The sequence below is a fragment of the Eretmochelys imbricata genome, chromosome 1 (genome assembly GCF_965152235.1).
Source record: "Eretmochelys imbricata isolate rEreImb1 chromosome 1, rEreImb1.hap1, whole genome shotgun sequence".
NCBI lineage: Eukaryota > Metazoa > Chordata > Testudines > Cheloniidae > Eretmochelys > Eretmochelys imbricata.
The window spans coordinates 266,266,714-266,283,958 of NC_135572.1; positions in this window are offsets into that span (position 1 = coordinate 266,266,714).

Consider the following 17,245-nt stretch of genomic DNA (forward strand, 5'->3'; position numbering starts at 1 on the left):
AGACAATGGCGCCCTAGCTTTAATCCACATTCCCGTTACTATTTACCAAAGTATCTGCTTTGCAGTAACAATGGACCATCTCTCCCCCCATCCCCAGCCTAATAGTGGCTTCTTGGCTTTCCTGTTCAATCCGGATTGGAACACAGGGGAACATAACCCCAGCTCTCCCTCTATTACAAATAACTACAAAGCCAAAGCAGCAACACATTCCTCCCCCAAAGTAACAATACCCAGCTGTGTTACCAGCTCTTGAGATTTCATTAGGAGTCTTGTGCTATTACATGTGTTTTCTTAAAGCCTTAGCTCCTGGAGTCCTGTGATAATGTGAGACTGTCAGCTTTTTTTTTTTTTTTTTTAAGTATGTCTCTGGTCCTTGTAAGTGCTTATAAGCTTGAAAATGTGACCGCTCAAAAGCAAGCAAGCAAATACTTAGATTGCAAGTTCTTTGGGGGCAAGGACAATGTTTTTGTTCCATTTGTACAGTGCTTAGCACATTGGGGTCCAGGTCTAAGTCTAAGTGCCACAGTCAATCTATCTAAGGTACTTATATGGGTCCATTGCCATAGTATCTGAGGTCTCACAGTCATTTTAATTGCTGTCTCATCACAATAACCCTGTGAGGTAGGGAAGTACTATTATCCACTTTGCACAGATGGGAAATAGGCACATAGAGGCTAAGTTACATGCCCATGGTCACATGGGAAGTCTGTGGCAAAGACTGGCAGTGTTATGGCAATGCAAAAATGAAATAAAAAGACTCACAATTTATTATTTTTAAACCCCATGATTTGTAAGTTATCTAATGATTTTTGGGGCCTGACTCATGATTTCTGAACATGCGGGGTTGGCCATATTGCACCAATTGGTACACATATTACAGAACTGAAGCTTCCACCTCTCACATAAATTCCCACCAAATAAAGCACAACTTCAGCCCTGCTTCCCTACAACAGTAGCTGTAGTCAGTGGATACCAACCCCTGTCATGTAACAGGGGTATTAACCTTTTGTTGTTATAATTCTGACCTACATCAGGTGATGGAGACAGGAAATAAAGATCAAGTGCTTAAGGTCCCAGCACTTGTGTGTTACACCTTTATTACAATACATGTTTGACTTTGCCAACCCTCAGTTTTACTAGGGTTTGGGGATCACAAAGACTTTACCAGAGCAAGATTCTACTGCATCCTATAGCACTAAAAGAACCGCAACTCTGAGCATGGAGTGGAGGTTAAGGATAATCTAGGCATGGCCCAATATCTAAACAAATACTTTGCCTCAGTCTTTAATAAGGCTGATGAGGATCTTAGGGATAATTGTAGCATGACAAATGGGAATGAGGATATGGAGGTAGATATTACCATATCTGAGGTAGAAGCGAAACTCGAACAGCTTAATGGGACTAAATTGCTGAGTCCAGATAATCTTCATCCAAGAATATTAAAGGAATTGGCACATGAAATTGCAAGCCCATTAGCAAGAATTTTTAATGAATCTGTAAACTCAGGGGTTGTAGCATATGACTGGAGAATTGCTAACATAGTTCCTATTTTTAAGAAAGGGGAAAAAAAGTGATCCGGGTAACTACAGACCTGTTAGTTTGCATACTACAGACATCAAGGTCTTGGAAAAAATTTTGAAGGAGAAAGTAGTTAAGGACATTGAGGTCAATGGTAAATGGGACAAAATACAACATGGTTTTACAAAAGGTAGATCATGCCAAACCAACCTGATCTCCTTCTTTGAGAAAGTAACAGAATTTTTAGACAAAGGAAACACAGTGGATCTAATTTACCTAGATTTCAGTAAGGGGTTTGATACGGTGCCACATGGGGAATTATTAGTTAAATTGGAAAAGATGGGGATCAATATGAAAATTGAAAGGTGGATAAGGAATTGGTTAAAAGGGAGACTACAGCAGGTCATACTGAAAGGTGAACTGTCAGGCTGGAGGAAGGTTACCAGTGGAGTTCCTCAGGGATAGGTTTTGGGACCAATCTTATTTAATCTTTTTATTACTGACCTCAGCACAAAAAGTGGGAGTGTGCTAATAAAGTATGCTGATGATACAAAGCTGGGAGGTATTGCCAATTTAGAGAAGGACCGGGATATCATACAGCAGGATCTGGATGACCTTGTAAACTGGGTAATAGTAATAGGATGAAATTTAATAGTGAAAAGTGTAAGGTCATGCATTTAGGGATTAATAACAAGAATTTTAGTTATAAGTTGAGGACGCATCAATTAGAAGTAACAGAGGAGGAGAAGGACCTTGGAGTATTGGTTGACCACAGGATGACTATGAGCCGCCCATGTGATATGGCCGTGAAAAAAGCTAATGCGGTCTTGGGATGCATCAAGCGAGGTATTTCCAGTAGAGATAAGGAGGTGTTAGTACCCTTATACAAGGCACTGGTAAGACCTCACTTGTAATACTGCATGCAGTTCTGGTCTCCCATGTTTAAGAAGGGTGAATTCAAACTGGAACAGGTACAAAGAAGGACTACTAGGACGATCTGAGGAATGGAAAACCTGTCTTATGAAGGGAGACTCAAAGAGCTTGGCTTGTTTAGCCTAACCAAAAGAAGGTTGAGGGGAGATATGATTGCGCTCTATAAATATATCAGAGGGATAAATATTGGAGAGGGAGAGGAATTATTTAAGCTCAGTACCAATGTGGCCACAAGAACAAATGGATATAAACTGGCCATTGGGAAGTTTAGACTTGAAATTAGTCGAAGGTTTCTAACCATCAGAGGAGTGAAGTTCTGGAATAACCTTCCAAGGGACGCAGTGGGGGCAAAAGACCTATCTGGCTTCAAGATTAAACTCAATACATTTATGGAGGAGATGGTATGATGGGATAACATGATTTTGGTAATTAATTGATCTTTAAATATCATGGTAAATAGGCCCAATGGCCTGTGATGGGATGTTAGATGGGGTGGGATCTGAGTTACTACAGAGAATTCTTTCCTGAGTATCTGGCTGGTGAATCTTGCCCATATGCTCAGGGTTCAGCTGATCGCCATATTTGGGGTCAGGAAGGAATTTTCCTCCAGGGCAGATTGGAAGAGGCCCTGGGTTTTTTTTGCCTTCCTCTGCAGCATGGGGCACAGGTCACTTGCTGGAGGATTCTCTGCACCTTGAAGTCTTTAAACCGTGATTTGAGGACTTCAATAGCTCAGACATAGGTGAGAGGTTTATAGCAGGAGTGAGTGGGTGAGATTCTGTGGCCTGCATTGTGCAGGAGGTCAGACTAGATGATCATAATGGTCCCTTCTGACCTTAATATCTACGAATCTTTACAAAATACAGTGAAACCTGTATTAAACAGTGCATTTCCAAAAGGCAACACCCAGGGTTAAGCAACTACATTATGACATCCCCAAGTTTTCCAATGCCGTTTGGTTCAACTTCTTGTTAATGAACAAACTCTACCTGGCAGATGAGTTTTGAGGCTCTCTTTGCAGATTGCTTAAGACTTTTTTTTTTCACAATGTAGACAAAAAACCTGCTTGGAATTGCAGTCCCTCCTGAGGTGGGGAATGGTAGTTGGTGGTGCAGTATGCTGTACACATGTGGTGCAGGGAAATGTTGGCCAAAGACATTGGGGCAACAACATGCTCTTAAGAAAAGTGCAATGGAACCTTCCATGTCCATGCAAGACAGACAGGGGACTTGAAAAACACTGACAAAGTAGGACATTTTAATTAAAAAACAACACCCTGATTATTTCCAAGCATGACAAAGAAAGATCAGTAGAACGCTATAAAGCTTTGAGAGGGAAGATAAGAATCACAAGGTACATCTGAGACCTCCAACGAGTCCTTTAGCAGGACAGGAAGAAACAGTCTTGACAGTCAGGATAGTTTAAGGATAAAAACAAACAAGCATGGTTGGGGTGGGGAGTGGAAAACACCTTTTGGGCCTCCTGTGTTTATCACAAAATAGGGCACAAGCCCATTGTTTCACCTTAGGTCTCACCTTTCAGTCTCAAGATAGGCTGAAGTATGTAAATGAGGTGACCGGAAGTTATGTCAGCTACGATAGCAATCTCTTAGACCCAGGGGCCAACTTTCAGGAAGAAAATTAAGGTGGCTCTGCAGCATCCAAAGCGGCCTGGGAGAGGAAGATCACCTTCCCTCATTCATAGCCAAGGGAAATGGATAGATTTTTTGCTGTTGCTAGAAGCAGCCAATTCGCCATTAAACCACAGCTTCAAAATGTTGCATGAAGCAAACTTTCTCTACAGTAAAAATAATAGACTAGATCTGCTTTGTATTATTTCCTTTTTCTCTTCCTGGTCTCTTCTGTTTCTTCTAATTCAGTCCCTTTTCTACAGGCTTGCAGAATCTGTTTCCCCACAACTGATTTGTCTGTGGTTTTTCACCCTTTACTAATGTTCCCATTGATTCCCCCCTCCCCCCCCATCATTTAACTTTCTTAACAATAATTTTGTTTTATGATTTGTCTTTCTTCTGTCACATAGACCCAAATCCTGCAAAACATTTAAGCACAGGACTTCAGTGGTATTTCTTGCATGCTTAGGTGCTTTGCTGGATCAGGATGTAGTCTCTGGATTGGCCAGTCCATTCCGTATGGCCATAATTCACCCCTGAGGACTCTGCCACTTGGATTCCTTTGGAAACCCTGAGTCCCCAGACTGGAATCCTTCTTTTCAGGAATTCCTGCATTAAGACTCAGAGTCCCTGTGTTATGCAGACAGAATTACACAGGATCGTTTCAGGGGACAAGACAAGATGTCACGTTTATTATAATACAATTTGATTTATGACCAATAACTAATATCTAACACCTATGTATACACACGTATACACACACACACACACACACACACACACACCCCCCAAATGTTCTGCAGCTGCTGTATAGTTACCAGTCCTGAATGTAGCTTGAGTTCATGGCTTGGGTTCGTAGCTTATAGCGGCTAACTGGACAGGAAAGCCGGGCACAAGGAAGGGCTGGGTCTCTGTTGGGCATGCACCGATGCCCTTCCATGTTGGCAACAGAATGTTACCCTCCAAAGTCTTCCATCTCATTCATCCTTTTTGTAGGCTTTAGTTTGAATCCAGAGTCTATAGGTCTTGCTGTGTCAAGCTGCCTCTGGGTTCGGTGTGATTGATCACCCGTCAATTGCAGACATGACTTTCAGCCTAGGACCTGGCTTTGATGTTTTTTCAATTGTTCTTTTGTTCTTTTCTTTTGAGGGTGGACTCCTCTTACTTTGTCAGGGCTGTTGTCTGCATCTTCAGCCACTGGGTGTTTACAAAAAGAAAAGGAGTACTTGTGGCACCTTAGAGACTAACAAATTTATTTGAGCATAAGCTTTTGTGAGCTGCAGCTCACTTCATCGGATGCATTCAGTGGAAAATACAGTGGGGAGATTTATATACACAGAGAAAATGAAACAATGGGTGTTACCATACCCACTGTAAGGAGAGGTTTCAGAGTAACAGCCGTGTTAGTCTGTATTCGCAAAAAGAAAAGGAGTACTTGTGGCACCTTAGAGACTAACCAATTTATTTGAGCATGAGCTTTCGTGAGCTACAGTTCATCCGATGAAGTGAGCTGTAGCTCACGAAAGCTCATGCTCAAATAAATTGGTTAGTCTCTACTGTAAGGAGAGCGATCACTTAAGATGCGCTAATACCAGCAGAAGAGTGGCGGGGGTGGGGGTGTTGGGGGAGAGAAAACCTTTTGTAGTGATAATCAAGGTGGGCCATTTCCACAGTTGACAAGAACCTCTGAGGAACAGTGGGGGGGGGGGAGGAGAAATAAACATGGGGGAATAGTTTTACTTTGTGTAATGACCCATGCACTCCCAGTCTCTATTCAAGCCTAAATTAATTGTATCCAATTCAGCAGTCTCTCGTTGGAGTCTGTTTCTGAAGTTTTTTTGTTGAAGAATTGTCACTTTTAGGTCTCTAATCGAGTGACCAGAGAGATTGAAGTGTTCTCCAACTGGTTTTTGAATGTTATAATTCTTGACGTCTGATTTGTGTCCATTTATTCTTTTACGTAGAGACTGTCCAGTTTGACCAATGTACATGGCAGAGGGGCATTGCTGGCACATGATGGCATATATCACATTGGTGGATGTGTAGGTGAACAAGCCTCTGATAGTGTGGCTGATGGATGTTATTAGGCCCTGTGATGGTGTCCCCTGAATAGATATGTGGACACAGCTGGCAACGGGCTTTGTTGCAAGGATAGATTCCTGGGTTAGTGGTTCTGTTGCGTGGTGTGTGGTTGCTGGTGAGTATTTGCTTCAGGTTGGGGGGCTGTCTGTAAGCAAGGTCTGGCCTGTCTCCCAAGATCTGTGAGACTGATGGGTCGTCTTTCAGGATAGGTTGTAGATCCTTGATGATGCTTTGGAGAGGTTTCAGTTGGGGGCTGAAGGTGATGGCTAGTGGCATTCTGTTATTTTCTCTGTTGGGCCTGTCCTGTAGCAGGTGACTTCTGGGTACTCTTCTGGCTCTGTCAATCTGTTTCTTCACTTCAGCAGGTGGGTATTGTAGTTGTAAGAATGCTTGATAGAGATCTTGTAGGTGTTTGTCTCTGTCTGAGGGGTTGGAGCAAATGCGGTTGTATCGTAGAGCTTGGCTATAGACAATGGATCATGTGGTGTGATCTGGCTGAAAGCTGGAGGCGTGTAGGTAGGAATAGCAGTCAGTAGGTTTCCGGTATAGGGTGGTGTTTATGTGACCATCGCTTATTACACTTTATTTAATCAGGACAGTCTGGGGCTGGAGGTTGATTCCATCATCCATACATACCTCATTCACACATCTAAACTAAACTAATAAGATTACAGCAGGGTTTTGCAAAAATGAAGGTTGTAGCAAGCTTTTACAAAATTGAGTGAGCATTTTAAAATGGAGTTTGGGACAAGTTAAAATGGAGTTTGAGTTACAATATGGACAAGTGTAAGGAATGGCAAACAGTGAACAGAAGTTACAATATAGACAAGTATAATGAATGACAAACAGTGAACAGAAGTTGCAATGTTGAAACAGTGTAAATTTCAGGGATTTAAGCAGCAATTGGATTGAAAGTGAAATTTACAAGGGCAGAGGCCTGAACAGCTGTGGCTCTTAGCAAGCAGCTTAACTGTCAATTAGCCAGTTATTGGGGTACCTGGTTTTATGAATGAATGTAGTTTCATTCACAAAACTTTACTTATGAAGTTATACTAGTAAAGTGAAGAATTAAAACCAATTTCATTTATCAGTTCTACACCTGTTGGGGCAGGGGCAGGGGAGCAGTTGGTGATCTCTAGCTCACACCCAGTGTATCTGGACAGTTTATCCCTCTGCTATTGCTCTCTCTCTTTAATAGGTGGTGGTGGAGAGGGGGGCATGGGTTAATTCCACCCCTACTGAGCACCTCTGATGGCCTGGCCACTTCACTGGTTCTCATATCCTAGGGTTGGGTGCTGCTTCTGCTTTCAGGAGTCTGACTATGCTGGGAACTGTTTATATGGAATGTCAAAGAGATAGAGCCAAATTTAGCCCCAGAGTAAATGGGCACGTTCTCACTGACTCCAAATCCTTCGCACTAGCCAGGTGCCTTTACAGCCAGTGTTGGTTACAGCACCTCCTGCAGCTGTAGGAGTCAGTCATGCCCAAACAGTGCTCCTCTCTTTCCCTCAAGTCCTTTCCCCCTGTTCCCATCCTCTCTGGAAAAAATGATCAGCACTCAGCCTAGCTCACTCAGCAGGCACTTGACCTGCCCTCCTCTGTCCCGCTCTCTCATGCCATCATTATATAATTGGGGCAAATTTCCCACCATTTTGGGAGAGAACAGGGCCTGCCAGCCTTTTAAGCAAGCCAACACCTGCCCACCCCCAAGAAAGAAAGGAAAAAAAAAAAATAAAAAAATCTCTTAAACCCAAACACAGAACAACAAAGCCCCTGGTAACCATTACGGACAGAGGGCTGGGCAGGAAATATGAAATTCCTGTCTCCTGGAACCAGCACAATGACTGGTAATTTCTGCCATTTCAGAAGCATAAAACCTGGGGAGAAAATATGCTGCCCGTTCCATCTCTAGAGACATGGGTTCACAAATGACATGAGATTAGTGGGTCACAGCCTATCCCCAGTCAATGTTTTTTTTCTGCTTCCCAAAAGTCAGCGTAAGGATGTAGAATCACAGGTGCTGGAGACGGCAAAGACCTATTTGGATACTTCTTGCACGTCCCTGCCTGCCCCTTGCCCAGAGCAGGGCTGTTCCTTATAGTACGTTCCCAGGGCTTTATCCCATCCCTTCCCTCGGGAGGCTAGGTCACAATGCAATAGGCCTGCCACAGGCTGTCAGGTAGGAATGGTTTCCTGACATCCAGCTAAAATGTTCTCTTTGCTCAACTTCATCCCATTTTGGCCGTGTCTCCACCAAGCTCTTCCTTAACACCCCCACCATTGTACAGCTGCTTGTGCAGCTCTACCATAGGTGTGTGCAACACATTTCATTAGGGTGTGCACCCAGGGAATTTTATTTATTAATTTTTTTTAAAGGTGAACATTTATTGAATACTCAATCATAAAGTACATATTTTTATTCATCAAGCAAACTAAAGAAACTAAAACTTAACTAAACTTTATGTTTTTTAAATTAACTAAATTTTACTTAAAAAATACAAACTTAAAAAATGAGACACAAAATACCAAATTTTTGCTGTAGTGATAACCAAGCGTATACAAAGATACAGTCAATTTTCATGATCTTTGTCTTTAACCAGATAATGAGCTAACCCAAATTGACCAAAACAGATTAAGATTTCTTCATCTTCCTGTCCTAGAGAATGAGACGTTGCTCACCAGGTGTTATGGACTTAAATTCCTCAATCACATCATTGTAATTTACTGACGAAGCCAATTCTTGTTCAATGTACAGAATCACGAGTGAGTCGAGGCACTGCTGGGACATTGTACTTCTTAGTTTGGTTTATACATGTACTAGTTTCGAAAAGGCTCTTTCACATGAACAGCTTGTAGCAGGTAAGACTGCAAAGCATTGGATAGATTTGTAAAAGGCCTGGAACATGGAAGACCGATCCAATTCCTTTAGCCAATCTAGCCACTCTCTGGTGGTGTTCGTAGTGCTACCGTTAGGAACAGAACCGTCATAACCCCGAAGCAATCTGACTTCAGCTTCCAACTCATCCAAGGACACTTTACATTTGTTGGCAATGATTCTCATATCGTCCCTGCCTATGTCTAAGCTCAGCAGTTTTCCCTGGAGTCACAATTTTACAAGTCTCCTGTTCAAATCGCTGGTCAATACCGGTAATCACTGAGTCTAGGAGTGGGTAAAATGAAGTTATTCTCTCCTGCTCCTCTTTTGTATCAAAGTGATGCTGGGACTCAAACACGCCATCAATACAAGTGGACATTTTTCTCTTCTTAACTGGAGGAATCGATATATCATTCTCTACACACATTTTCATACTGTCATTGAAAATAGATTGAAAATATTCTGGGCCACTTCTCATCGCAGCCAAAGAGTTACACAAGCTTTTCACCCCCGTCATTGTAGTAAGTAAGTTGAGATCTGGAGCCTGAAGAGCCTTACTCACTTTTACCACCATCTGTAGAATAGGGTACAGCAAAGGGCAAAGATGAACTTGAATGAATTTGGGTTTCAGAGTAGCAGCTGTGTTAGTCTGTATCCGTAAAAAGAAAAGGAGTACTTGTGGCACCTTAGAGACTAACAAATTTATTTGATGTGACAAAGGTCTGTCCTTGCCTCTGTGGGTCCCGCATTTCCTGGCGGATTTCGCTAGCCTCAGAGGCTCACTGTGACCCGCCACGTAACCCTTTTTGAGACAAGGGTCACAGTCTACTGAGCCATTTTCATCATAAGCCAGCAAGGGAGGTGAGGAGAAGTTATCCTTCCTTGCACAGTCTCAGTTGTCTCCCAGTCTCAGTGATTAATCAGGGGGCAAAGGGTGGGGGGGGGGAGCCCGGGCCCACCCTCTACTCTGAGCTCCAGCCCACGGACCCTAATAGTATCAGCTATGGTAGCTGACCTTTTAGAAACATGACAGGTACAATTCCCTGGGCTACTTCCCCCACAGCAGCCCTCACTTCCTCAAGCTCCACTTCACCCTTACCTCAGGGCCTCCTTCCTTGTGCCTGATATGGTGTGTACTACTCAGCCTCTCCAACAGCACAACTTCCTCCCACAGCTTGTGACATGCACCCCCACCTGACTGACTGGGAGGTTTTTAACTAGTTTCAGCCAGCCTGATTGCCTTCAGGTGTCCAATCAACCTAGTGTTCTCCCTGCCTTCTGGAAAGTTCTTAATTGGCCCCAGGTGTCTTAATTGACCTGGAGCAGCTGCCATTTCACTTATCCTGGTACCAGGGATTTGTTTAGCCTGGAGCTAATATATCTATCTCCCACTACTTTTCTATAGCCATCTGGCCTTGCCCCGTCAAATTGAGCATAAGCTTTCATGGGCTACAGCCCACTTCATCGGATGCATGCAGTGGAAAATACAGTAGGAAGATTTTATATACACAGAGAGCATGAAACAATGGGTGTTACAATACACACTGTAATGAGAGTGATCAGTTAAGGTGAGCTATTACCAGCAGGAGAGAAAAAAAAACTTTTGTAGTGATAATCAATATGGGCCATTTCCAGCAGTTGACAAGAACGTGTGAGGAACAGTAGGGGGGAAAAATAAACATGGGGAAATAGTTTTACTTTGTGTAATGACACATCCACTCCCAGTCTTTATTCAAGCCTAATTTACATTATAGTGTGTATGGTAACACCCATTGTTTCATGTTCTCTGTTGTATATAAAATCTTCCTACTATATTTTCCACTGCATACATCCAATGAAATGGGCCGTAGCCCACAAAAGCTTATGCTCAAAATAAATTTGTTAGGCTCTAAAGTGCCACAAGTACTCCTGTTTTTTTTTTAATGAATTTAGTTCATGGATAAGGCCCCTGGCTTTTATTTTAGCATCAGCAAGGCGAGTTGTTTCGATAATCTCTTGTAAAGCTTGTAAAATGATGGAGTAGTTTTGTTTTACAGCAGCCACAGCTTCTGCTCTGCATGCCCACCTTGTGTTTGACAGGGACTTCAAAGTCTTCAACTGGGATCCTACTTCTTGTGAAATCTTCTCCATTACTGCATGTCGCACAGGACTCCCCTCCATGAAGGCATAAAGAGTCTGAATAACACGAAAAAAATCAAAGACAGTTCTGTTTTGTTTACTTGCAGTGCATGCATCTTCTAGGACAAGGTTCAAACAATGCGCATAGCAGCATACATAGAGTATTTCACTGTTTCTTTCTTTACACTTCATTTGAACTCCCACAGTACATCCAGACATAGTAGATGCGCCATCAAAACAGACAGACATCACTGATGACCAGTCAATTTTAGGAATGCCAAGGACATCATTTAACTGGTCAAAAATAGACTGAGCATCAACTGTTAATAGTCTCTGAACAGACACAAAATGTTCAACTGGACTATGTTTTTCATTGTCAAAATACCGCACCACCATGGACATCTGTTCATGGTGTCCACAGTCAGTAGTGTCGTCGGCAATTATTGAGACCATTTTTCCATTTAGTAAAGACACAATCTTTTGTTGCACAATGTTGTGCAAGGCTACAATTAAATCATTTTGGATGCGATTACTCAGATAGGTAGCGTTTCGAGGAGATTGTTGCACATGCTTTGTCATTACAGGATCATATTTTTGGAGCATATTGACAAGATTTAGAAATAAGCCTCTCTCAAAACTGTCAGCTTTTTCATTGTGACCCCTGAATGGTCTCCCGCCTTTCGCCAAACACAGAACAATGTCAATTACACTTCGTTTATGGCACCGTTCTTCTTCTTGCTTAGACAGATAAGCCTGCTTGCCCTCATCCAACAATGCATCAACAGGTTTCCCTTCATTAAAACTTGACCATGAAGAACAGCTCGACACATGAGATTTTGACAGTTGGTGGTTTTTAAAACATTCATTAGCCCTATGCCAGTTTCTGAATCCCTTATCAATAAATGCTGCATCATTAAAGGGGACGAAACGGCAGTAAAAGCAAAATGCTGCGTCCTTTGATGGGCTATATTCTAACCACCTATGCTTTGCATACCAATCGGACTGAAAACGTCTTTGTTTCTTCCCTATTTTACTTCTAGGAAACATACTCAATCTAGGCTGATAAGGACCTCTAGATAATTGAGACTGGTGTTCTAATCTATTTTTTGGAATATCACAGACCAAGTCATCAGATGGAATATTTGATGGCTTTGAATAGGAACTACACTGACCTGAACTAAGAGACACAATCTGTTTCTGTTGGTCATTACTCAGTTTATTGCACACATTGGAACTGGTGGCGGTATTATCTTCATGTAAGTTCTTAACCGAGGAGTCCGAGGTATTTGCACTACCATCAGCACATTCATTATAATTCAGTTTGTCTGCTCCTTTTCTTATATCAACAACGAACCGATCCATATTTTAAAATTAAAAGGGGGTATCATACAGTTGAATTAAAACATAAAGCCACGGGCTTGTTATGCTATTTCAGCAGAGTACACGCGACAAAGATTACAAACACTGTAGACCCTGCACTGGGCATGCCTGACCCGGCCACTTATATAGGTCAAAGAATTTTCTAGAATAGTAGTCGGAGGGGGAGGGGAGGACCAATGGTAATGCGGCGCCGCAGTAGTGGGGACGCATGCTGCGAGCGAACGCGGGCTTTCTATACATTTCGATAACATCTATATCACGCAGTTCGGCGCTTATTGCATAATACAACATAATACAGCTAAACTAAGCATTTCTGATGGTATCTTCTAGATTGAGCACTGAGTCCCATTGGGTAGATAGAAAGATTAACCTAAATAATCTATTCAGAAGCCTGTGGAACCCCATAAGATTGGGTCCCTAATTCATGAACTATTAGAACTCATTTACAAAACTTTTCTTAAATATTACATTAATATATTGTCTCATACCGTAGAATTAGAATTTATAATCCCTATTCCATGATGAGATATAATGTATCTTAATTAAAACTATCTTTAGATATGTTTTTTCCTCAAAAATCCAATTTAAATAAAAAAATCCGATATTTTTGGTTTTTTTTTTTAAGTCATTAATTTTTATCCACCCTAACAGCTGGGCATGGGGGGGATGGGGGGAGGGAGGATTAGTCCCCAGCAGGAGCGAGGCAGGGGCCAGGGGCAAGAGCACAGCGGGGAATGGAGAGGATTGGTCACCAGCTGGAGTGAGACAGGGGCCAGGGGCAAGAGGAGCACAGTGGGGCAGGGGGAGGATTAGTCCCTGCTGACTGGAGCAAGGCAGGGACCAGGAGCAAAAGCACAGAAGGGCGGGGGCTAGGGTTAGACCCTGGAGCAAGGGAGGGGCTGGGGGTAAACTGCAAGTGCAGCAGGGCTGGGGAGGGGGTAAACAGGATCCCTCGCACTCCTTCCCACATAAAGTGGGTACCTACCTTCTCCCTAGTTCTAGCCCATTCTCTTTGTTTCTCTCCACATCGAGCTGAGGGTGGGGGTGCACTGAGTACAGGGCTGGGGGTGCAGGGTCTGGGAGGGAGTTAGGGTGCAGGAGCAGGCTGGGGGTTGGGGTGCAGGGTCTGGCCAGGAGCTAGAATGAGGGAGGGGGCTCAGGGTTTGGGCAGGAGGTAGGGGTGTGGAGCACTTACCTGGGGCAGCTCCCGTTTGGTGCGAGGGGTGCAGGTGGATATGTGGGCAGGAGGGTGCAGGAGCTCCCCGTTTGGTTCTCAGGGTTGGGGTGGGGATGTGGGGGGGGTGCAGGAGTCAGGCCATGGGGTGTGTGTGGGGGGGGCTGGGTATGTGTGGGGGGTGCAAGATCAGGACATGGGGTGTGGGGGACTGGGTATGTGTGGAGGTGCAGGAGTCAGGGCTGGGGTCATGTGGGGGGTGCAGGAGTCAGGGCAGGGGGCTGGGGTGTGTGAGGGGTTGCAGGAGTCAGGACTGGGGTGTGTGAGGGGGTGCAGGAGTCAGGGCAGGGGGCTGGGGTGTGTGAGGGGGGTGCAGGAATCAGGACTGGGGTGTGTGAGGGGGTGCAGGAGTCAGGGCAGGTGGCTGGGAGTGTGGGGGGGCAGGACAGGGTGTGGGAGAGGGGTGCAGGAGTCAGGGCAGAGGGCTGGGAGTGGGTGGGGGGTGCAGGAGTCAGGGCAGAGGGCTTGCACTGTGTGAGGGGGGTGCAGGGGTCATGGCTCGGGAGGTGGGCTGGGGTCATGGGGGTGCTCCCAGCCCCCTGCCCTGAGCGGCTCACAGCAGGGGGCTGGAGAGGGGTATACCCCGATGCCACCCCCTTTCCCAAGGCCCTGCCCCCGCCTCTTATCCATTTCCTCCTCTCTCTCCCCGGCCGCTGGCCGGGGGCAGGGAGCGGAGGACGCTGGGGAAAGAGGCGGGCGCTTGACTGCAGTGGAGCCATGGGGCAGAGCCCGGGGCGCGCAGCACCACCGAGCTTCTGCCCCTGCACGGGAGAGCGGAGGCGGAGAAGAGAGGCCGCCCTCCCCCCCCCCGGACTCCTCCGCCCCCCATCTCCGGCAGCCCCCCCTTTTTTTTTTTTGCTTTTGGGGCGGCCCTGGGCACAGCCCATAGTAGCACTGGGGAGAGCTCTAGTGGGAGCAAGGCTCTGGTGTTTATAGGGCCAGGTCATTTAACCAGCGGAGAGCAGGCCTAGACAACATGGGGGCTGACGCCCTGGCAGCCAGCCCACACCAGAGCTTTCCCCACCGCTGGGCTGGACTGCAGAGTATGTCTACACTGAGTCTCAGCGCTTGGGTCAGCTGACTTGGGTTCACTGGGCTCGGGCTGCCCGAACCGCAGTGTAGACGGTCAGGCAGGGGCCGGAGCCCAGACTCTGAGACTCACCTGCCTCTCTGGGTCTGAGCCCCCAGGCGCCAGCCCAAGCCCCAACCTCTACACTGCAATTTTACAGCCCCACAAGCCTGAGTCAACTGACCCAGGCCCGCTGCGGCCGTGCTGCCGGTCTTTTATTGCAGTGTAGACATACCTTCAGTGCCACCAAGGCCTTAGCGAGACTCCTTTAAATCCCACCGTATGCCCCTCTGTCCTTGTTGTGTACAACCCTGTTACTCGTAGACTGAATCCCCCATTTATCATCATTGACCAAACTAGATGTATTTAAATTCTTTTAACCTCTCCCTGTAACACAAGCTCTCCATTCCTTAAAGCAAGAACACCAGTACCTAGCACATCCTGGACGCTACCACAGCCTAATAGTAGCACCAGCACCCCCAACCTTGCTAGCAGCACCTGCCTTCCCCCTGCCCCCATCGCAGTTTTTGTTGACGGAAACCTACTGCAGATTAATTTCCAACTCCCCCTAGAGGGATTAGGGGGATAATCTAGGTGCTGAGCCACCAGGGCTAAATATGGTGCTAGTCCCTGAATAGATCTGTGCCATTTAAAAGAACAACTCTCACGTGTGAGAGAAAATTCAAGCAGGGGACATTTGAAGAGGAAAGGCAGATTAGTGATCCTGTTCTCCCAAAGCCTTGGCTGGCAAATTTATGTTTCTCTTTGCTGTGTCTTTAGATAACTGTGCTGGAACTGCAGGCTCACTTGCTCTCCTCCCCGCCCCCCCAGACCACAGTCCAGGTTCTTCCAAGTGCAAAATCATGTAATCCCATCAGTAATTAAAAGATGGATGCCTTTTGTTCCCATGAGAGCTGCTGTGATGTCACCATGGCAGAGTTTGTGAAGGATTTATCAAGAAAAACGGAGGAGGGAAAAGATCTGGAGAGACACATGATCCAATAGTTTAGACACAGGATGAGAAATCTTGAGTGCTAGTCCTGGCTCTGCCAATGGCTTCTTCTCTGACCTCTCACTTCACCTCCCAGTTCCCCATCTGTAAATGGGAATTACCCACCTTGCAAGGGAGATTTGGGTTCCCAACCCCCAATTAATACAGCACCTGAGCACCCCAGTTTTTAATGTAGTTCTCCTTATAATCCTCTCCTGAGGTAAGGAAGCACAATTAGTTCCATCTTACAGAGGGGGAACTGAGGGACAGGGAGGCTAAGTGACTTGGCCAGTGTCACACAGGAAGTCTGCAGCGGAGGAAGGATTTGAATCCAGCTCTCTCCAGCCCCAGGCTGATGCCTGGAGCACTGGACCATCTTTTATCTCTTTTTTGGTTGTGAGGATCTAGCAGGTAAAGTGTTGTGAATGTGAACAGTCCTGTATATTGCTATTACCCTTATTCAGGGAGAATTAAGAAGTGGTGAAAGGCAATTATATGAGAATCTGCAAAGGTTTGCCTCCTTATTGGAGGTTGGGGTGGATTCTTTCCATGGCTCTGTGTACCAGGGATTTGATCATTCCAACTCCGCTGGGGCTTTTCTACCACACTGGACTAATTTTCCACCATTGCTGTCACTGGGGCAGTTTCACTGGCAGGAGCTCTCCTGTAGGCTATCTGCCAATGTTTTTAACCACTGTATCATCCAACCCTGCTCAGAACAGGTCTAGAGATTTAAAGTGCCGGCAGTCACTAGCACCTTGTTTTCACGCTAGGATGAGGGCAATGATCTATACCGAGCAAAGGAAGAGTACAGTGTAATGGCAGTGGCACAAGCTGAGATGCAGTGAAGGTCTGCAGTGGCAATACGAGATCCACCACGATCACAGTAATCAGGGGATAGCCGTGTTAGTCTGTATCCACAAAAACAACAAGGAGTCTGGTGGCACCTTAAAGACTAAAGGTGCCACCGGACTCCTTGTTGTTTTTATCACAATAATGACTGCTTTTGCTTTACGCAGCTCTTCTCTGAATTCTCCAAGCTGCGCACAGCAAACTAGTAGAGGAGTCATGAATGGAACCCAGAGGAGTCATGAATGCAACTCCCCAAGCCACACACTAATCACTACACCATGCTTCCCTGGTGACCTGATGCACCCCCATAGCCCCCCAGTTACTGTGTCCGTGAGTTTCCAGCCACAGCAGCGCGCTCCCAGCTAGGTGAGGGTTATTTATTAACTCTCACGTCACAGGCTTATCTCTGAGTGACAAAAACACTGAAACACCTTAAATGTAGACTAAGAAGCTATGATTTTTTAATGTGACTGTCACTGTAAGACAGGGAATTCCCCCTGGAGGCTTTCCCCCTGCAAAATATTCATGTTATTTACTTGTATTCCAGCAGTGCTTCGAGTCGC